This window comes from Ranitomeya variabilis, chromosome 1, assembly GCF_051348905.1.
Source record: "Ranitomeya variabilis isolate aRanVar5 chromosome 1, aRanVar5.hap1, whole genome shotgun sequence".
In the NCBI taxonomy this organism is placed as follows: Eukaryota; Metazoa; Chordata; class Amphibia; order Anura; family Dendrobatidae; genus Ranitomeya; species Ranitomeya variabilis.
Genome location: NC_135232.1, coordinates 593584866 through 593608153, shown reverse-complemented (window position 1 = coordinate 593608153; position 23288 = coordinate 593584866).

The following is a 23288-nucleotide window of genomic DNA, read 5'->3' as shown; positions in this document are numbered from 1 at the left end:
TCTCTGCGACAAAACGGCCCCAGCCCCAATCTCAGAAGCATCCACTTCAACCTGAAAGGGAAGTGAGACATCAGGCTGGCACAAAACAGGCGCCGAAGTAAACCGGCGCTTCAACTCCTGGAAAGCCTCCACGGCTGCAGGAGCCCAGTTAGCAACATCAGAACCTTTGTTGGTCATATCCGTCAAAGGTTTAGCAATGCTAGAAAAATTAGCAATAAAACGACGGTAGAAGTTAGCAAAACCCAAGAACTTCTGAAGACTCTTAACTGACGTGGGTTGAGTCCAATCATGAATAGCACGGACCTTGACTGGGTCCATCTCCACCGCAGAAGGGGAAAAAATAAACCCCAAAAAGGGAACCTTCTGTACTCCAAAGAGACACTTTGAGCCCTTAACAAATAAAGCATTCTCACGCAAAACCTGAAACACCATCCTGACCTGCTCTACATGCGAGTCCCAGTCATCAGAAAAAAACAGAATATCATCCAGATAAACGATCATAAATTTATCCAGATACTTCCGGAAAATATCATGCATGAAGGACTGAAACACTGAAGGAGCATTAGAGAGCCCAAAAGGCATCACCAAGTACTCAAAATGACCTTCGGGCGTATTAAACGCGGTTTTCCATTCATCTCCTCGCTTAATGCGCACAAGGTTGTACGCACCACGAAGATCTATCTTGGTGAACCACTTGGCACCTTTAATTCGGGCAAACAAGTCTGACAACAGAGGCAAAGGATACTGAAATTTAACAGTGATTTTATTCAAAAGCCGATAGTCAATACAAGGTCTCAAAGATCCGTCCTTCTTGGCCACAAAAAAGAATCCCGCACCAAGAGGGGAAGAGGAAGGACGGATATGCCCCTTCTCCAGAGATTCCTTGATATACGAACGCATTGCGGTATGCTCAGGTACAGACAGATTAAATAGTCTTCCCTTAGGAAATTTGCTACCTGGGATCAAATCTATGGCACAGTCACAGTCCCTATGAGGAGGCAGAACACTGGACCTGGACTCGCTGAACACATCCTGATAATCAGACAAATACTCAGGAACTTCCGAAGGAGTAGAGGAAGCAATAGACACCGGCGGGGAATCACCATGAATACCCTGACAGCCCCAACTTGACACAGACATTGCCTTCCAATCCAAGACTGGATTATGAGTCTGTAACCATGGCAAACCCAAAACGACCAAATCATGCATTTTATGCAGAACAAGAAAACGAATCACCTCCCGATGTTCAGGAATCATGCACATGGTTACCTGTGTCCAAAACTGCGGATTATTTTCCGCCAATGGCGTAGCATCAATGCCCCTCAGAGGGATAGGATTAACCAACGGCTCAAGAACAAAACCACAGCGCTTGGCAAATGACAGATCCATAAGACTCAGGGCAGCACCTGAATCCACAAACGCCATAACAGGGTAAGAGGACAATGAGCAAATTAAAGTTACAGACAAAATAAATTTAGGTTGCAAATTACCAATGGCGACAGGACTAACAACCCTTGTTAGGCGTTTAGAGCATGCTGATATAACATGTGTAGAATCACCACAGTAAAAACACAACCCATTCTGACGTCTATGATTTTTCCGCTCATTTCTGGTCTGAATTCTATCACATTGCATCAAATCAGTTTGTTTAGACAACACCACCAGAGGATTAGCGGTTTTGCGCTCCCGCAAACGCCGGTCAATTTGAATAGCCAGCGCCATGGAATCATTCAGACTTGTAGGAATGGAGAAACCCACCATCACATTCTTAATGGCTTCAGAAAGGCCATTTCTGAAGTTTGCGGCCAGAGCACACTCATTCCACTGAGTAAGCACGGACCATTTCCGAAATTTTTGGCAATACACTTCAGCTTCATCCTGGCCCTGAGAAATAGCCAGCAAGGCTTTTTCTGCCTGAACCTCAAGATTGGGTTCCTCGTAAAGCAATCCGAGCGCCAGAAAAAACGCATCAATATTTGCCAATGCCGGATCTCCTGGCGCTAGCGAGAAGGCCCAATCCTGAGGGTCGCCCCGTAAAAAAAAGATAACAATTTTAACTTGCTGAGCTGAGTCTCCAGATGAACGGGGTCTCAGAGATAGAAACAATTTACAATTATCCCTGAAATTCCTAAACTTAAATCGGTCTCCAGAAAACAGTTCAGGAATAGGTATTTTAGGTTCAGACATAGGACTACTGGTAACAAAATCTTGTATGCTTTGCACACGAGCAGCAAGCTGGTCCACACTTGTAATCAAGGTCTGGATATTCATGTCTGCAGCAAGCTCAAGCCACTCAGAGGTAAAGGGGAGGAAGAGAGGAAAAAAAAAAAAAAAAAACTCAGAATTTCCTTTCTTATTATCCCACTTCTGCAATGCATTAAACATTCAATGTTGGCCTGGCATACTGTTATGACCCCAATGGCAGAGGGTCTCAGGAATAAATACCAAGTCTGCAAACACAAAAAACCAGCTCATAGGGCAGTGGTAACTGGGCTGACCATATATCTAATCCTAGCACCACAAATAGAAGCAGCCGGGGAACGTGCCTACGTTGGTTCTAGACGTCTCGCGCCAGCCGGAGAACTAACTAACCCTAGAAGGGAAAAGAAAGACCTTTCTTGCCTCCAGAGAAAAGACCCCAAAAGTTGGATACAAGCCCCCAACAAATAATAACGGTGAGGTAAGAGGAAAAGACAAACATAAGCATGAGCTAGGTATTTAGCAAAGAGAGGCCCACTAGCTAATAGCAGAATATAGTAAGATGACTTATATGGTCAGCAAAAACCCTATTAAAATATCCACGCTGGATATTCAAGAACCCCCGAACCGACTAACGGCCGGGGGGAGAACACCAGCCCCCCAGAGCTTCCAGCAGGGTCAGAAATCACATTTAGTACAAGCTGGACAAAAATAGGAGAAAGTAAATAACTAAAAAAACAAAGAAGCAGGACTTAGCTTAATTTTGCAAGAGCCAGGACCAGCAGACAGGAGCAACAGTAGGATCTGATTACAACGATGCCAGGCACTGGACTAAGGATCCAGGAAGTTAATATAGCGACACCCCTGGACTAACGACCCAGGTGAGTTCCAAACTGAAGAAAGACAATCCCAGAGTCATACCACTAGTGACCACAAGAGGGAGCCAAAAAGTCAATTCACAACAGCAAATACCCCGAAACAGCTGTATGTGGATGGATACCATGTTTTGGCATAGGTGGTTTTCCTTTATTGGATGCTGCCCTTCCCGTGGTTGTTCCTTCCCGGTGAAAGACCTGGCTATTCATTGCTTGCGTTGAGAAACACGTGATGGTGTCTCCGCAGCTTTTCTACATACTTTTTTATTTTAGGCCTAGTAAGTCTGCGCCACTCCTTGCAATCGTCCTCCGCTGACCAAACCAATGCTGCCTGTGTACCCCTGTAACCTATTTTAAACTGCATTGAGCCTACTTTTCTATTTTAGGCCTAGTAAGTCTGCGCCACTCCTTGCAATCGTCCTCCGCTGACCAAACCAATGCTGCCTGTGTACCCCTGTAACCCATTTTAAACTGCATTGAACCTACTTTTTTATTTTAGGCCTAGTAAGTCTGCGCCACTGCTTGCAATCGTCCTCCACTGACCAAACCAATGCTGCCTGTGTACCCCTGTAACCTATTTTAAACTGCATTGAGACTACTTTTCTATTTTAGGCCTAGTAAGTCTGGGCCACTCCTTGCAGTCGTCCTCCGCTGACCAAACCAATGCTGCCTGTGTACCCCTGTAACCTATTTTAAACTGCATTGAGCCTACTTTTCTATTTTAGGCCTACTACCTGTGTCTATCTGCGCCACTCAATACAGCTGTCCTCCACTGAACAAAGCTGAGCTTCAATCTTCAGGCTTTCGGCCTATATTTTGAATATGAAACTGCATTTGGCCTACTAGTTTGGCTGGGCCTACTAACGGTGTCTGCAGCTGCTTGTTGTTCTCCTCCACTGAACAAAGCTGAGCTTCAATTTTCAGGCTATATCAGATATTAAACTGCATTTGGCCTACTTGTTTGGTTTGGCCTACTAACGGTGTCTGCCGCTCCTTGCTTTTCTCCTCCACTGAACAAAGCTGAGCTTCAATTTTCAGGCTTTCGGCCTATAGGAAATTTTTAACTGCATTTGGCCTACTAGTTTGGTTGGGCCCTTCAAACGGTGTCTGCTGCTCCTTGGTGTTCTCCTCCACTGAACAAAGCTGAGCTTCAATCTTCAGGCTTTCGGCCTATATTTCGAATATGAGAGTGCATTTGGCCTACTTGTTTGGTTGGGCCTACTAACGGTGTCTGCCGCTCCTTGGTGTTCTCCTGTGCTTTTCTCCTGTGCTTCAATCTTCAGGCTTTCGGCCTATATTTACAATATGAAACTGCATTTGGGCTACTTGTTTGGTTGGGCCTACTAATGGTGTCTGCCGCTCCTTGCTTTTCTCCTCCACTGAACAAAGCTGAGCTTCAATTAACAGGCTTTCAGCCTATATGAACTATGAAACTGCATTTGGCCTACTTGTTTGGTTGGGCCTACTAAGGGTGTCTGCCGCTCCTTTCTTTTCTCCTCCACTGAACAAAGTTGAGCTTCAATTTTCAGGCTTTCGGCCTGCAGAAAATATGAAACTGCATTTGGCCTACTTGTTTGGTTGGGCCCTACTAACGGTGTCTGCCGCTCCTTGGTGATCTCCACTGAACAAAGCTGAGCTTCAATTTTCAGGCTTTCGGCCTATATCAGATATTAAACTGCATTTGGCCTACTTGTATGGTTGGGCCTACTAACGCTGTCTGCCGCTCCTTGGTGTTGTCCTCCACTGAACAAAGCTGAGCTTCAATTTTCAGGCTTTCGGCCTATAGGAAATTTTAAACTGCATTTGGCCTACTTGTTTGGTTGGGCCCTACTAACGCTGTCTGTCGCTCCTTGGTGTTGTCCTCCACTGAACAAAGCTGAGCTTCAATCTTCAGGCTTTCGGCCTATAGGAAATTTTAAACTGCATTTGGCCTACTAGTTTGGTTGGGCCCGACTAACAGTGTCTGCCGCTCCTTGGTGTTGTCCTCCACTGAACAAAGCTGAGCTTCAATCTTCAGGCTTTCGGCCTATAGGAAATTTTAAACGGCATTTGGCCTACTAGTTTGGTTGGGCCCTACTAACGGTGTCTGCCACTCCTTGGTGTTGTCCTCCACTGAACAAAGCTGAGCTTCAATCTTCAGGCTTTCGGCCTATAGAAAATTTTAAACTACATTTGGCCTACTTGTTTGGTTGGGCCTACTAACGCTGTCTGCCGCTCCTTGGTGTTGTCCTCCACTGAACAAAGCTGAGCTTCAATCTTCAGGCTTTCGGCCTATAGGAAATTTTAAACGGCATTTGGCCTACTAGTTTAGTTCGGCCCTACTAACGGTGTCTGCCGCTCCTTGGTGTTGTCCTCCACTGAAAAAAGCTGAGCTTCAATTTTCAGGCTTTCAGCCTAGACCAGATATTAAACTGCATTTGGCCTACTTGTTTGGTTGGGCCCTACTAACGGTGTCTGACGCTCCTTGGTGTTGTCCTCCACTGAACAAAGCTGAGCTTCAATCTTCAGGCTTTCGGCCTATAGGAAATTTTAAACTGCATTTGGCCTACTAGTTTGGTTGGGCCCTACTAACGGTGTCTGCCGCTCCTAGGTGTTGTCCTCCACTGACCAAAGCTGAGCTTCAATCTTCAGGCTTTCGGCCTATAGGAAATTTTAAACGGCATTTGGCCTACTTGTTTGGTTGGGCCCTACTAACGGTGTCTGCCGCTCCTTGGTGTTGTCCTCCACTGAACAAAGCTGAGCTTCAATCTTCAGGCTTTCGGCCTATAGAAAATTTTAAACTACATTTGGCCTACTTGTTTGGTTGGGCCTACTAACGCTGTCTGCCGCTCCTTGGTGTTGTCCTCCACTGAACAAAGCTGAGCTTCAATCTTCAGGCTTTCGGCCTATAGGAAATTTTAAACGGCATTTGGCCTACTAGTTTAGTTTGGCCCTACTAACGGTGTCTGCCGCTCCTTGGTGTTGTCCTCCACTGAACAAAGCTGAGCTTCAATCTTCAGGCTTTCGGCCTATAGGAAATTTTAAACTGCATTTGGCCTACTAGTTTGGTTGGGCCCTACTAACGCTGTCTGCCGCTCCTTGGTGTTGTCCTCCACTGAACAAAGCTGAGCTTCAATCTTCAGGCTTTCGGCCTATAGGAAATTTTAAACTGCATTTGGCCTACTAGTTTGGTTGGGCCCTACTAACGGTGTCTGCCGCTCCTTGGTGTTGTCCTCCACTGAACAAAGCTGAGCTTCAATCTTCAGACTTTCGACCTATAGGAAATTTTAAACTGTATTTGGCCTACTAGTTTGGTTGGGCCCTACTAACGGTGTCTGCCGCTGCTTGTTGTTGTCCTCCACTGAAAAAAGCTGAGCTTCAATTTTCAGGCTTTCATCCTAGACCAGATATTAAACTGCATTTGGCCTACTTGTTTGGTTGGGCCCTACTAATGGTGTCTGACGCTCCTTGCTTTTCTCCTCCACTGAACAAAGCAGTGCCGCCTGTTTACTCCTGTTACCAATTTTGAACTTCATTTGTCCCACTTTATTATTTGGGCCTACTAACTGTGTCTGCCACTCATTACAGTTGTCCTCCACTGAACAAAGCAATGCTGCCTGGTTAGTCCTGTTACCAATTTTGAACTGCATTTAGCCTAGTTACTTATTTGGGCCTACTCACTGTGTCAGCCTCTCATTACATTTGTCCTCCACTGAACAAAGCAATGCCACCTGTTTAGTCCTGTTACCAATTTTGAACTGCATTTAGCCTACTTTATTCTTTGGGCCTATATCTGTGTTTCCTCCTCATCCTGCCCATTACCCAGCCACTGCTAGATGAGTCTGCTAGTACATTGACCCAGACCACTACATTCCCCTTGCACTCTACACAGCCAGTATCTGACCCTGCTGAAAGTCTGGTTCCCCTTCCCGCATACTATACCACCTTACACGGGAACAAAGAGGAAGGTGCAGATGAAAGTGCAGGTTCCTTCATCAGGTGGGGGGGCATACTCGTTGGCTACGTCACTGGCACAGGGCCCCTCATAGTACGCAAAAGTGTCTCTGTCAAACATCGCTGTACTTTGAGGAGCCCTGTGCCAGTGCCAATGCGAACGAGGGTGCCACCCCTGCTTGCTCAGGATCACAGAACTTGCAAAGTTGAAATACTTACCTCTCCCTGCTCCACCGCCGTGACGTAGTCCGCGTTTCCTGGGCCCTCGAAAAACTTGAGCCAGCCCTACCCCCACAACTTTAGCCAAATGACCCCCAATTTTCAATGCCTAACTATTATTATAAGGTAAATTAAGATTGACAAGCTTAAGTAACAAGAATTGATGTTTTTGGCATTAAAATGGGCACTGTAGGTGTTTTCCTGTCCTCCACTCACTGCCGACTTTGCTTCCCCATTGACTTGCATTGGGTTTCGTGTTTCAGCCGGATCCCCGACTGTTCGCAATAATCAGACGATTTCACCCGACTCGATCCTAAAAAAGTAAAAGTCGCTCAACTCTACTGGCAATTTTATTGGCTATACCCATCTGCACTACATGTGGTCTCCCCGAAGGGAAAAACCAAAACATTATGCCCCTTTTTCTGCCACTAGTCTGTTTAACCAGCTTGCTGTGCGATGTGTGGATCCACGTCGGCCTTCCTTCCAGCTTTACTGATGTAGGAGTAATGAGGAGGACTTGGTAGGGACCGTCATACAAGGGTTCTAGTCCTTGTTTTCTGACATGCCTTTTCACAACTACAAAATCACCAGGCTTCAAGTTGTGACAAGTGTCGGTTTCTGCTGAATCTGGAAGGGAAGAAGAAACTAGAGCATGGGTGTTAGCAAGATTTTTACTAAGCTGAATAACATATTGAACAGTGTGCGTACATATAATCCCTTAAAACTTTACTTTTATTTGTATTAAACATAAAACCCAGACCCAATAAAACAGGAGAAAATGATGCCAGAATATAAGTCACAAAATACAATAACCTATTATGGTCCTAGATATGCCTACTGCTCACACCTTCCTTGCTGTGGGGGTTGGCCCCCACTCAACGTAGGCGTTGTGCCGTAAACCTTGTTTGACTATATGGAGGTACTGATTTATTTATTTATTTATCTATTTTTCACTACTGCTCTTTTTCTTATTGTTTTCCCACCTGCATTGAGAGGGATATTGCAGGGGAGAGAGAGATAGCCTACGTTGAGTGGGGGCGCCAAAAAATCATTTCTTAGGGTGCCAACCCCCACAGCAAGGAAGGTGTGAGCAGTAGGCATATCTAGGACCATAATAGGTTATTGTATTATGTGACTTATATTCTGGCATCGTTTTCTCCTGTTTTATTGGGTCTGGGTTTTATGTTTAATACAAATAAAAGTAAAGTTTTAAGGGATTATATGTACGCACATTAGTTTTTTTGATTCCTATACATTTGTTATTGAGTATTTTAACATATTGAACAGCACGGTCAGTTTCCTCTGATAACTGCTGAGGCCGGAAATTTGCAACTGGGGGCGTAGCACCAAACAATATCTCATATGGGGACAGGCCATGTTTTGCAATAGGGGTAGTATGAATGTGGTACAGTACAATGGGTAGGAGCTCTGGCCATGGAGCCGTAGTCTCCAGCATCATTTTGGTCAATTGTCCCTTCAGTGTGCCGTTCAGCCTCTCAACTTTCCCACTGGATTGTGGATGGTACGGAGTATGGAGGGCTACAGTGGATCCAAGCATTTTCAGAACCTCCTGATACACATGAGAAGAAAAGGCTGGGCCTTGGTCACTTTCAACAACTTCTGGGACACCATATCTGCATATGACTTCCATCACCAGTTTCTTTGCTGTAGTTTTTGCAGTCATGTTGGTAACGGGGAATGCTTCCGCCCAACTGGAGAACATGTCAACAACCACCAGACAATATTCATACCTTCCAGACTTAGGCAACGTGATGTGGTCCACCTGGAGCCTTTGGAAAGGATAGTAGGTCTTAGCAAGGTGCTTCGGGGGTACACGTTGAAGTTGACCGGGATTGCAGGTCTGACAGATGTTACATGCACGGTTGAGTGCTGTCAGGACTGTTGAAATACCTGGAACCCAGTAGAATTTTTGTACCAGGGCTAGGGCCTGATTTTTTCCTCGATGTGTGGGCCCATGTGCCCACGTGGCACTAGCAGGGTACATCCGCTTAGGGAGACACACAAGTTGGTCCTTTTTCCAGGGACCACTGTCCATACTTGCTCCATCAGCCTTCCACTGCTTCACTTCTTCCCTTGGGGACATTCTCTGCATCGTCATTAAGCGGTCTCGCGGGGTCCGACAGAAAACATGTCTGTCGTGGATCATCAGGTTCCTGTAGAGTCAGTGTTTCTTGTAACTTTACGCTGAGAGCGTGTGGTCACCATAGCTGGTATGGTCAGTTCAACAGGTAGGAGAGCAGCAGCTTTTGCTTGCATATCCGCAAAGGCGTTACCAAGAGTCTGTGGACTGTTCCTAGGACCGTGCGCCTTAACTTTGATAATGGCCACCTGAGTAGGTAATTTGATTGAATCCATGAGGGTTTTAACGGCTTCAGCATTCTTCACTGAAGTCCCGGCGGTGGTAATAAACCCTCGATTGGCCCATAGGGCTCCGAAATCATGAGCAATACCAAATGCATACTGTGAGTCCGTGTATATATTAGCCCACCTGTCTTTGGCCAGAACACATGCAGTAGACAGAGCCTGAAGTTCTGCTTCTTGTTCTGACTGTGAGGGAGGGGAGTGCAGCTGCGTGCACTACAGTGTCTTCCGTAGTAACAGCGTATCCGGTGTGGAATCTGCCAAACTCATCAGCATATCTTGAACCATCCATGTATAACACCAGATCAAGATTTGGAAGTGGGTTTTCGCTGACATTTGATGGAGTAGCTGTCTCTTCAGTCAGGAGTAGGGAACAGTCATGTTGGAGGTAATCCTCATCACTGCCATCGTTCTTGGGGACTGGCAGTAAAGTAGCCGGGTTGATTGTAGTACAGCGAAGCAACTTGACGTAGTCAGGCAGAAGGAGTGAACACTGCAGCCGCAAGTGTCATTGTACAGTCAAATGTCTTGGGTGTTGGAGTGTCAATATTGCCGAAATATCATGTGGGGCAAAAATGTGCATCTCATGTCCAAGAATTATGTCTGCAGTCTTGTCAAGCAACGAGTGAGGGGCGTGAACTGCCCTCATGCAACTTGGTGATGCTCGGGCCACGGGGTCAAGGTGGGCCAAAAAATAGCCCACTGGTCGTTGCGTATTGTCATGCGACTGTGTGAGTACCCCTGCTGCGTGTCCTTCATTCTCAGACACATACAAATGAAACAGTCGAGTATAGTCCGGGATGCCCAAGCCACTTTAATTCAGAGAAGGCTCGATAAAGGCTTTCCAAACAAACCGGTAATCTTTCCTTATAGTTCATTATATCGTCTTTCAGGGCATTGTAGAGAGGTTGCATTATGCGGGATGCGTCCGGTATCCACTGACGACAATAGGTACATAGTCCAGAAAAACGCTGGAGTTCAGTTTAATCTTTCGGAAAAGGAAGGGAGCTGACGGCTATTTTTCATTCTTTTGTGAGGTGTCTGACACCCTGAAGGAGACAGTGACCCAAAAATATCACTTGACCAAGGCAGAACTGACGTTTTGAGGCCAAAACCTGACAGTTCAGATCTGCCAGATACTTGAGGAGGCTAACAGTGGCAGCAATGGCTTCCTGCTCTGTTTGTGCACACAGCAAAAGATCATCCACATATTGAAGCAGCGTGACATAGTGGTGATCTAACTGCCAGGGCAAAAGACACTCGCCCATATTTTTTGCAAACTGATTGGGACTGTTTTGGGCCCCTTGTGGCATAACTGTCAATGTCAATTGTCGTCCCTGATAAGTGAATGCAAACAGAAACTGGCAATCTGGGTGTAATGGAATGCTGAAGAAGGCATTAGCAAGGTCGATGACTGTGAACCAAGCAGCATCCTGAGGTATCTGGGACAAAAGAGTATATGGATTAGGCACCACCGGAGTTTCTAGAACAGTAGCTGCATTAACTGCCCATAGATCTTGTACCGGCCGGTACACAGGGGGTTGGCCGGGTGGGTTCTTTTTCTTAACGGGAAACAAGGGCGTGTTACATGGGCAAACACAGGGTACCAGGGCATCATTAATCTCACTCACTTTCTCAGTTCCTTCTTGCACCACAAAACATCCAGTCTTTGTCATAGTAGTAGACAGCTTTCCTTTTTCAACGTAACAATAACAGAAACAATCAGAATTCACTTCCTCTGTTGATCCTCAATTTGCTATATATATATCAATCACTCAACTTGAAGCAGGTGAATCTTTTACCAATCTTTCATGCACACTGATAACCAAACAATCACTTACAAGTTTCCGTCTAAAACTAGGCACCATATTTTACTTTCAACTTCCAACTTCAACTTACAATATTTCTTTCTACTTCAATACAGTACTGTTGCTTTAAACAAAGCACAGATCTCCCAGCGCGTACTACACCAAGGACAGAAAATACAGAGAACCTTGAGCACAGCTACATGCCCCCTCCCATCCGAGACTTCAGCAGAGATAAGAACTCACAGCATTCCTCAACACAGAATGGAGAAACTCAAAAGCAATTGCGCAGCTGCTTAGACTGCCCCTTCCATCAGATTTTTAGAAATATTTGTGTCTTTCACACAGAAACAGAATGCAGCAGTTCTCAGACTTAATTCATTTCAACAAAACCTTCATCACACAAATCCAAACTGTTCTTTTTCTTCCACGGAAACCCAGTTTATACGAGGGGATTTTAAGATGAATAAACTTGGAAGACAACCACACCTTATCACCTGGCTGAAATAACGGAGGATCCAGACGTCTCCTATCGGCATATCTCTTAATCCTGACCTGTGCCTGTTCTAACGCGATTTTGGTCTCCTGCCATACCCTGGAGAACTCCTCGGACAGAAGATCAGCCACCGGCACACCCGAGACAGGAAGTACTGGCAGAGGAATACCAGGATGTTGCCCTTAGACGATAAAGAAGGGAGACTTGGAAGAAGAAGCATTGAGATGGTTATTGTACGTGAACTCGGCCCATGGAAGCAAATCTGACCAGTCATTTTGATGACCGTTGGAAAAATGACGAAGATAACTCATTAGAATCTGGTTTGTTCGCTTTGCTGTCCGTTTGTCTGTGGATGGTAAGCTGAAGAGAAATCATGACTTATCATGACTAAGCAAGAAGCTGAGTACTCCGGGCCCGTGAGTACAGTGCGGATTGAGAGAGAGCAAGAGTGGAATTGCTGGCAGCGCTCTGCTTCCCCAAGTATACTTTTGCCAATCCAAGTTAGGTTCAGACCGTGCGGTGGCATCCATCCTTCCAGCCATACTGATATATGGACTAGGGGCTCAGTGGAAGGTACTGTGCAGCGCCCCAGAGACCTGGTCGTTGCAGTAACATCGCTCCGCCGCTAAGGGGAGTGATGGTACGTCTGATGGCACTGAAGGAGTTCACCTGACCAGGTATCACAGACACCAATACACTTCATAGTCTGGCCTCCAGGGGGAGCAAAGGGCACTATGTATTAGGCCACTCCTCAGAGTCTAGTAAAACTGGGGGTTAGATAGAAAGTTAGACAGAAAGCTGACTGGGTTGGAACCAGGCAACATCCTGTGGCAGAGGGTGTTGCAGGGGAAGATTCAGGGGGGTCCCTGTCAGGGGTTGGATCCTGACAGAGGCCTAGCGAACAGAGAGAACGTTACGGGACCGCGCCTGCACTTCATCGCGGCGGTACCCCAAGAAAGGACAAGAAGCGAGGTTTATTGTGAAGAGTGAGAAACGAGATCAAAGCAACAAGGAGAAAACACCAGTAGGAGTCGTGCTGTAAGATCGAGGCAACATCCTACTGAGGCGTGTAGCTGGTGGCCGGAAACGCCGAGGAAGTACTGGCTCCAAGCCTTACTTCAAACCAACGGCAGGACAGTCAGTTATAGGCGGGCTGTCTCACCTAAATCACCTAAGCAGACATAGGGGGCAACAGTGGGAGAGGGGCGACTCTAGGGTCCCGGAAGAACTCCAGGCCTACCTGTCATACGGGTGTGTCCTAGCCATATCATCTGGGGGACGGAGAAGAACATCAGAATCAGTTGTGAGGGAACATCAGAAACAGACACAACAGTTGTGAGGACTATCCCGTGGTGCTCAGCAGGGAAGGACTACAACACACAAGCGCTAGAAGGAAGGTACAGATTTCCACCTGCAAAGGGAGCTCTGGAGGTTCCATCGGACCGGCCGGTCTCAGACAGCCCTGTTAACCGTACTCTGGATTGAGGATCCTGAAGCCTTCAGTAAAGAGGTAAAGAGACTACAACCCTGTGTCCTCGTTATTCATCGCACCCTGCACCACACCTCATCACTCTCAACTTTTACTGGACGCCCCTTAGCAGGGTCACGGACCGGGTCTAGCCACCGTGACAATCCCAGAACCGAGACAGAGAGGCCCGGTACCGGGTACCCCATGGCCCTGCGACGGTGGGGGCGCTCCAACTGCATACCAACTGCTGCCACCAGAAGACGGAACACCGAACACCATTACTTCTAGGACCTCTGTGGACCAGCGTCGCGTCAGACTTTGTTGGCGCCATCACCACTCTACAACACTCACAGCCTGAGGATCAGCGGACAGGATAAGTTATCCCCACAAGAACTGTCAGCGGAAGGGAGCAAGTAATCGCCTACGTAAGCCGGTCTCTCCAGGGCTCTGAATGAAATTACAGTTCTTTTAAACTGGAGCTGCTTGCATTGGTGTGGGCCATGACTGAGAAGTTTGATGAATACCTGTCTGGGTCCGAAGTCCTAGTGCGCACTGACCAAGCCCTTTAGCTCATCTGGAGAATGCAAAACTGTGGGCCCTGGAGCAGCGGTGGGTGGCCTGGATGGTTAAATACCAGTATAAAATTGCTTACCGAAAAGGAGCTGAGAACACCTACACAGATGCTTTGCCCCAAGTGACACATGAGCGACCTGGACCCAACCGGAATGAAGAACTGGAGGCTGAAGAAAGCCTTGAGTTCCAATCTTCCTCCAGGACGATGGTGGCTACGCAGGAACAGATTCAGCCGGCACTCAAAGAATGTACCTTGAGGAGGCCCCGTGACAAATGGGTACGACTTCAGCAGGAGGATGGAGAATGTGCCCAGATAAGGCAGTGGGTGGCTCTGAAACAGCTGCCAATCAAGGGGAGAAAGGCTCCCTGTCCACAGGAACTTTGCAGATCCTTCGCCAGTGGGAGAGACTTCAATTGTGGAATGGCTTACTATATTAGAAGATCCAGCTGAATCGAGAACAGTGAATCACCTGGCAGGTGGTGCTCCCTGAAACACTGCTTCAAAAAGTGGCCAGTGAAGCCCATGAAAGAGGGGCCCACTTTGGCCAAGAAAAGAAATTTCAGTGGTTACAAAAGACAGTTTACCATCCCCAAATGAACACCGCTGTGGAGGAAGCCTGCCGGCAGTGTAGAGGCTGTGAGTTAGCCAAACCTCCTGAACAGAGAGCTCCTATGCAGACCATCGTAACTTCCACCCCCTTGGAAGTGTTGATGAAAGATTATTTTCTTGTAGGCCCAGCTCATCTTGGATACGAACATTGTCTGGTGATGACGGACCACTTCACTAAGTTTGCTGTAGTGACTCTGACCCGGGATCAAACTGCTGAATCCGCAGCCCAGGCTATCTGTAGGGACGTCATCCAGGTTTATAGCTGCCCAAAGAGAATTCACTCCGATCAGGGGCGAGTGACGGAAGAACTGCATCACCTGTATCAGATCAAGAAATCTTGGACAATGCCTTACCACCCTCAGGAAAATGAGGCCTGTGAATGGTTCAATCGGACCTTGATCCAGATGCCGAGAATGCTGGAGGAAGACAAGAAAGTGCGCTGGCCTGAATTTGTAGCTGACTAAGTTTGGGTGTACAATAAACGAGTACATTGCACCACTAGATATACGCTCTACACCTTGCTATTTGGCCGACCAGGACGAGAGATCACCGAGCTGGAGTTGGATCCAGAGGAGGACTACCCACGGATAGGGGTGTCCACCTGGGTCCAAGAACATCGTCACCATTTGCAAAAGCTCCATCGGCAGGTGCAGACCAAGTTTCGGGAACCTGAACACCCAGAGACAGCTCCTCTACTAGGGAACGCTCTCAGGGTTGGAGATCATGTGAGAGTTAGAGACAAACATCCTTGAGGCAAATTGGAGCATTCCACTGTTGATTAAATCCAAGTTAACCCTTGCTCTGTTTCCTGCCTGTCACTGCATCCTGCAACCTGCTCACACAGTCACTGTGTACATACATTACATTATATTACTTATCCTGAACTGAGTGATCCTGAGTTACATCCTGTATTATACTCCAGAGCTGCACTCACTATTCTTCTGGTGGAGTCACTGCGTAAATACATTACATTACTGATCCTATACTGATCCTGAGTTACATCCTGTATTATACCTCAGAGCTGCGCTCACTATTTTGCTGGTGGAGTCACTGTGTACATACATTACTGATCTTGTACTGATCCTGAGTAATATCCTGTATTATACTCCAGAGCTGCACTCGCTATTCTTTTGGTGCAGTCACTGTGTACATACATTACATTAATGATCATGTACTGATCTTGAGTTACATCCTGTATTATAGTCCAGAGCTGCACTCACTATTCTGCTGGTGCAGTCACTGTGTACATACATTACATTACTGATCCTGTACTGATCCTGAGTTACATCCTGTATTATACCCCAGAGCTGCACACACTATTCTGCTGGTGCAGTCACTATGTACATACATTACATTACTGATCCTGTACTGATTCTGAGTTACATCCTGTATTATACTCCAGAGCTGCACTCACTATTCTGCTGGTGGAGTCACTGTGTACATACATTACATTACTGATCCTGTACTGATCCTGAGTTACATCCTGTATTATACTCCAGAGCTGCGCTCACTATTTTGCTGGTGGAGTCACTGTGTACATACATTACTGATCTTGTACTGATCCTGAGTAATATCCTGTATTATACTCCAGAGCTGCACTCGCTATTCTTTTGGTGCAGTCACTGTGTACATACATTACATTAATGATCATGTACTGATCTTGAGTTACATCCTGTATTATAGTCCAGAGCTGCACTCACTATTCTGCTGGTGCAGTCACTGTGTACATACATTACATTACTGATCCTGTACTGATCCTGAGTTACATCCTGTATTATACCCCAGAGCTGCACACACTATTCTGCTGGTGCAGTCACTATGTACATACATTACATTACTGATCCTGTACTGATTCTGAGTTACATCCTGTATTATACTCCAGAGCTGCACTCACTATTCTGCTGGTGGAGTCACTGTGTACATACATTACATTACTGATCCTGTACTGATCCTGAGTTACATCCTGTATTATACTCCAGAGCTGCACTCACTATTCTGCTGGTGCAGTCACTGTGTACATACATTACATTACTGATCCTGAGTTACATCCTGTATTATAACCCAGAGCTGCATTCACTATTCTGCTGGTGCAGTCACTGTGTGCATACATTACTGATCCTGTACTGATCCTGAGTTACATCCTGTATTATACCCCAGAGCTGTATTCACTATTCTGTTGGTGCAGTCACTGTGTACATACATTACATTACTGATCCTGTGCTGATCCTGAGTTACATCCTGTATTATACTCCAGAGCTGCACTCACTATTCTGCTGGTGCAGTCACTGTGTACATATATTACATTACTGATCCTGTGTTACATCCTGTATTAGGCTATGTGCACACATTGTGGATTGGGGTGCAGAATTTTCTGCACAAAATCCGTATCTCCTGGCAGAAAATGCAGGTGCAGATTTGACGCATTTTTAAAGTGGATTTTGTGCGTTTTTGTTGCGTATTTTGTGCGGAATTCATGCGTTTTTTACCACTGTGGATTTCTATAATGGAAGGGTGTAGAAACGCTGCAGATCCGCATAAAATAAGTGATGCTACTTCTTTGGATCCGCAGCGTTTTTCATGTGGAATTTTCCACACCGTTATTACGGCATTTTTTTTATCCTATTGATTCACATTGTACTGTAAATCACTTTGCGGATCTGCAGCGTTTCTGCGCGGAAAAAAGCGCTGCGGATCCGCACTAAATCTGCATCGTGTCACACAGCCTTATACTCCAGAGCTGCACTCACTATTCTGCTGGTGCAGTCACTGTGTATACATTACTGATCCTGAGTTACCTCCTGTATTATACTCTAGAGCTGCACCCTGTGATTGCGGGAGAGATGCACTACCTTTCAAGGACTTCAGCAGAATGTCCGGCACTGCACCTCTGGGCTGATGATTGGTGTCCATGGTGGGAATGGAGACTCCACCGATCTGATATTGAAGAGCTGCTTTGGGCTCAGGGTTACATATTATATTTTTAGAAATTCAATTAAATGCTCATTTTTCTATAGTGACACAGAAATAGTAAAAGTACAAGTCTGCTCCATTGTTAATCAGCTTCTCCTGTCGAATGTGTCACTGGCGCTCTAGAACCAATCACTTTCTTCTCTCATAATATTATCATTTTATAGTTAATGCACTCCATCTTATTACAGCCACAAACAATTACCATTCCTCCCCGACGTGGGAGTGACATCAATATGCTCTGCAATTATACAATAATGAAATTGCTTCTGTGAGAGATGTTTGTTTTTAATTTTGTACGGGAACCTCTAGACATACTAATGTTCCTTCCCCTCAGCTGTCTGCCGCAATCAGCGAGAAGGATCGGTGGCCTAGATGTGACCGCTGTCTCTAGGACTGAAAGGCTTGCATCCTTCATTATCTGCCTGCTAAAATAAAGGCTACCTTATATCTGCTGTCTACTAGCATCCAAAATGCTGCTCTCTGTTATCAGCCATTTCAGGCTGTCTGCAGTCTTCTTTAATGTCATCATGACTGAATGGATGGTCGAAAACCCATACTTTTTAACAACACAAAGACCTTAATTTTTGGAGACATGTCCTGTGGTCTGATGAAACTAATATTGAGCTTTTTGGACATAATGACCATTGTTACATTTGGAGGAAAAATGGAGAAGCTTGGAAGCATAAGCACATGTTATGTGTATGTAGCGCCCCCACTGCCGCAGGGCCGAGGGGTACCCGGTACCGGGCCTCTGAGTCTCTGCTCTGGGGTGGTCACGGTGGCTAGACCCGGTCCGTGACCCTGCTGAGGGGCACACAATGATAGATGCGATGGTAATGTTGCGGTGCAGTGTAGGTCGTAGTAAATAACGAGGACACCAGGTTGCAGTCTCTTTACCTCTTTACTGAAGGTTTTAGAGTCCTCAGTCCAGAGTGCTGTCAACAGGGCTGTCAGAGACCGGCCGGTCCAAAGGCACATCAGGAGTTCCCTTTTCAGGTGGGAATCAGTGTCTACCTTCTAGCGCTGGGTGTTGTAGTTCTTCCCTGCTGAGCTCCCGGGATAGTCCTCACAACTGATTCTGCCTGTCTCTGATGTTCGTTCTCTCCGTCCCCCAGGTGATATGGTAGGACGCACCCTTGAGTTCTTCCGGGACCCTAGAGTCGCCCCTCTCCCACAGCTGCCTCCGTTGTCTGCTTAGGTGATTTGTGTGAGACAGCCAACCTATAATTGGCTGCCCTGCCGTGGTTTGCAGTAGTACTTAGAGTCTCTTACTTGCTCGGCGTTCCGGCCACCGACTGTTTGCGCCTCAGAAGGATGTTGCCTCGGTCTAACAGCACGACTCCTTCTGGTCCTAATTCCTCTTTACTGTATTCCCGTTGTTCACTGGTTAGTTCTGCTCTTAGGAGTCTGCCAGGATCCCATCCCTGACAGGTCCTCTCACTAGCTCTTCCCAGTTACTTCTCTCTCTGTCTTCCTGTCCAACCCCCAGTTTTACCAGAGTGTGAGGAGTGGCCTACTAGATAGAACCACCCCCCCTGGTGGCCGGAGTGTGAAGTGTAGTGTGAGTGTTACCTGGTCAGAGAAACTCCTTTAGTGCAATCAGACGTAACATCACTCCCCTTAGTGGCAGAGCGACATTACTGCAACGACCAGGACTCTGGGGCGCTGCACTCCCCCCCCCCTCCCCCGTTAAATCCAGTACTCCCGGACTGGGAAAACAAGAACAACAATACATGTTAACAGAAAACAAACACAATTTTGAAATAGCATAAACAATTAAACATAACAGTGCTTCCCTTTATGGGAGGTGAGGACTCTTGAACGTTGCAAAAGTTAGGTCATGCACAGTTTATGACTCTCAGTTCAATGGTTGAAACAGCGGGGACCCCGGGTAAACAAAGGGGTCCCCCTTTTGAAAGTTTTTGCGCAATTCACCGTCCATTACTCTATTGTCCATTTTAAAACCTGTAACAAAAGATATGCACACAAACATTTTCAACTAAATAGCAGCCCTCGCTAATACCTCCAAGTTTTGTAACGGAGGGGAGTTTGGTTCTGAGTGCTGCGTGTGGACCTTCGCAGCGCAGGGTTTGCTATTGGCCTAACAGGGCCCGCTATGCTTGCTACCACTGGTGTAGTGCACTGTCTTCTAGCTACACTTCTAGTGAGTCTGGGTAGCACTGGCAGGTTGGGGCTCTCAGAGCTGCTGCTATCAACAGTGGGTACAGCAGATTCACCGATAGCAGAGGGAGGATTTGCCGGTTCAACGGTTGGCATGGCATCTTCAGGTAGGGCTTGTTGAGGTTGCGGGGCCGGATGATCTGGTACCACCATTGCTTCTGGTGGGTCCGGCTGTTGAAACGTTAGAACAGGTACCACGATGGCCTGATTTATCTGAGTCCAGGACTGGGGAAAGTCACCAAGGACGGTATGGATCATCTTCTCCTTTTCCACCGTCGGGGAGATTCCTGGGACCGTGTCCCTCTCTCTCAACTTATCGGGGCAGACCTTAAGGTGATACCTGGATACCGCTGTCGAGGTCTCCCCTCTGTCCTTGCTGATGAGACAGACCTTCGTGTTGTCGAAATCAGATGGCAGGATGGTATACGGTTCCGCTTACCATTGGTCATCGAGCTTGTGTAGTCTCCTCTTTCGTTTAAGTACTTGCTCACCAGGTGATAGGGGAATCGCAGGAGCGTGCTGGTTGTAGTCCCTTTCTTGTTTTTGCCTAGCCTGAGCGAGACTTCTTTCCACGCACTCCTGTACTTTGTGGTACCTTCGCTGCCTTTCTGCATCCCAATCCGCATCCGGTGAGGTATCTTCGGGGACTAGGACCCCCATATCCAGATCAACGGGTAACTGGCTAGGCCTTCCCCTCATTAGGTACGCTGGAGTACAGTTGGTGGAATTTACTGGGATGTGATTGTAGATATCCACCAAATCAGGCAACTTCTTCGGCCACAGGTTCCGTTGCTCTACGGGCAAGGTCTTCAATAAGTCGATCACCACCTGATTCATCTTTTCGCACATCCCATTGGTTTGAGGATGGTATGGCGTGGTTCGGATCTTCTTACACCCGTACAGTTGGCAGAACTCTTGGAACACTTCGGCTTCGAATGCTGGTCCCTGATCGGTCAGTACCTTCTCCGGGTAGCCATGGGGCCTACAAAAGTACTGCTGGAAGGCCTTGGCGGCAGTCCTGGCCGTTAGATCCTTGACAGGTACAACCACCAAAAATCTGGAGTAGTGATCTACGATGGTAAGAGCGTAGATATAGCCTGACCGGCTAGGTATCAACTTCACATGATCCAGAGCGACCAGTTCGAGCGGCCGTTTGGTGATGATAGGCTGCAGGGGAGCCCGTTGGCTGCCACGGTCCTTCCTGCGTAGGCTACATGGACCGCACTCCCGGCACCACTCCTCAATGGCTCTCTTCATGCCAATCCAATAGAACCTCCCTCGGAGTAGCCTCTCTAGCTTCCTCCATCCGAAGTGTCCAGCTCCATCATGGTAGGCTCCCAGAACCATGGGCGCATCTCGCCTTGGCACCACTATCTGCCACACCAATTCATGAGTACGTGGGTCGATGCTCCTCCTGCACAGCTTGCCATCATGGATAAACAGTTTGCTTCTCCCCTTCCACAGCTTTTGGGTTTCCTGTGGATCATCTGGGCCGGGATGCAACCCTGCCTGCGTCAAGAGCTCTTTCACCCGACGGACCGCGGGGTCACCATCCTGGGTCTCCGCCCACCCATGATGGGGCAGGGGATTCAGCGTGGCATCCGGTTGGTTCCTGTGCCTGTTCTTCACATGATGAGAGTTCTGAGTGGCTTTGGGGCGATGGAACGCAGGCAGCTCCACCTCTTCAAGTGCCTCCGGGTCTTCTCCCGTTTCTGGCAAATTGGGCATTCGGGACAAGGCATCGGCATTGGCATTCTTGTGTCCTGCCCGGTACTTGATGGTGAAATCGTAGTTGGACAGCCGGGCCATCCACCGCTGTTCCAAGGCCCCGAGTTTGGCAGTATCCAGATGCGTTAGCGGATTGTTATCCGTGAAGACGGTGAATTTCGCGGAGGCCAGGTAGTGTTTGAACCTCTCTGTCACTGCCCAGACGATGGCAAGGAATTCCAGCTTAAAGGAACTGTAGTTGTCAGGGTTCCTTTCCGTGGGACGGAGTTTCCTGCTGGCATAAGCGATCACCCTTTCTTTGCCTTTCTGGACCTGGGACAGCACGGCTCCTAATCCCACATTGCTGGCATCTGTGTACAGCACAAACGGTTGGTCGTATTCGGGGTAAGCCACTACCTCTTCTCCCGTCAGTGCCGACTTCAAACAAGTGAAGGATCCCTCCAGCTCCTCGTTCCAATCAAAGGGGGTGTTCTTCCCCTTGGTCTTCTTTGGTTGGGCTACTAACAAGTTTTGCAAGGGTGCGGCCTTCCTGGTGAAGTCCTTAATGAACCTCCGGTAATAGCCTACCAGCCCGAGGAACTGCCGGACTTCGTTGAGGTCACTGGGCTTTGGCCAGTCCTTGATCACCATGACCTTGTCGGGGTCTGGGGCCACTCCTTCAGCGCTCACCACATGGCCCAGGTATTGCACTTTAGGTTTCGCAGATGACACTTGGACGGTTTCACCTTTAAGCCAAAGTTGGACAGGGCTTCAAACACCTCGGCCAGGTGCTTCAGATGGTCTTCGTAGGTCTTAGAGAAGACAATGACATCATCCAAATACAGCAGCACGGTTTCGAAGTTCATGTGCCCCAGGCAGCACTCCATCATCCTCTGGAACGTCCCGGGAGCATTGCACAATCCGAATGGCATGTAATTGAATTCGCAGAGACCCATTGGCGTCGTGAAGGCCGTCTTCTCTTTGTCCGCCTCCGCTACAGGAACCTGCCAGTACCCACTGGTGAGATCTAAAGTAGAGAAGTAGTTAGCAGATTTTAAGGCAGCCAGAGACTCCTCTATCCTGGGCAGTGGGTATGCGTCCTTATGTGTAATGCGATTCAACTGCCTGTAATCAACACACATCCTCATTGTACCATCTTTCTTTTTAACAAGGACTAACGGAGCTGCCCAGGGTCTACAGCTGTCTCTCACCACCCCAGCCTCCTTCATTTCCCGCAACATGTCCTTGGCACACTGGTAATGAGCTGGGGGTACAGGGCGATATCTCTCTTTTATGGGTCGGTGATCTCCTGTGGGGATATGATGTTGGATCCCTTTCACCTGCCCAAAATCTAAGGGGTGTTTGCTGAATACCTGCTCGTACTCGTGTACCACCCTGTAGGCCCCCTGTTTTTGATGGGATGGGGTAGAGTCAGTGCCCACATGCAATTCCCGACACCAGTCTTTTGAGTGCTCTGCAGAACCATTGTCCTCCGCCACGTTTGACGGGACCAAGGGTTCAGGTGTCTGTATCACACTATTATTAACAGTGAACAATTTGGCGAGCGTGGCATACTTGGTGAGGTGAACCTCTTCCTCCCCACAATTGAGGACACGTACGGGCGCTCTCCCCTGGCGAACGTCGACCACCCCCCGGGCTGTCAGAATAGTAGGCCTATTGTCTGAATATACGGGTTCTACCAAGGCCTGGTAGTCCTTTCCCCTGAGGCCTATGGCTGCCCGACACCATATTAACATTTCACTCCTGGGGGGTATCGCGATGGGGTTTGAATCACTCACAGTGACACGACCAATCTCACCACCAGTCAGCTCTACCTGCTGTCTCTGCATCAGAGCTCTGATTTCCTTCT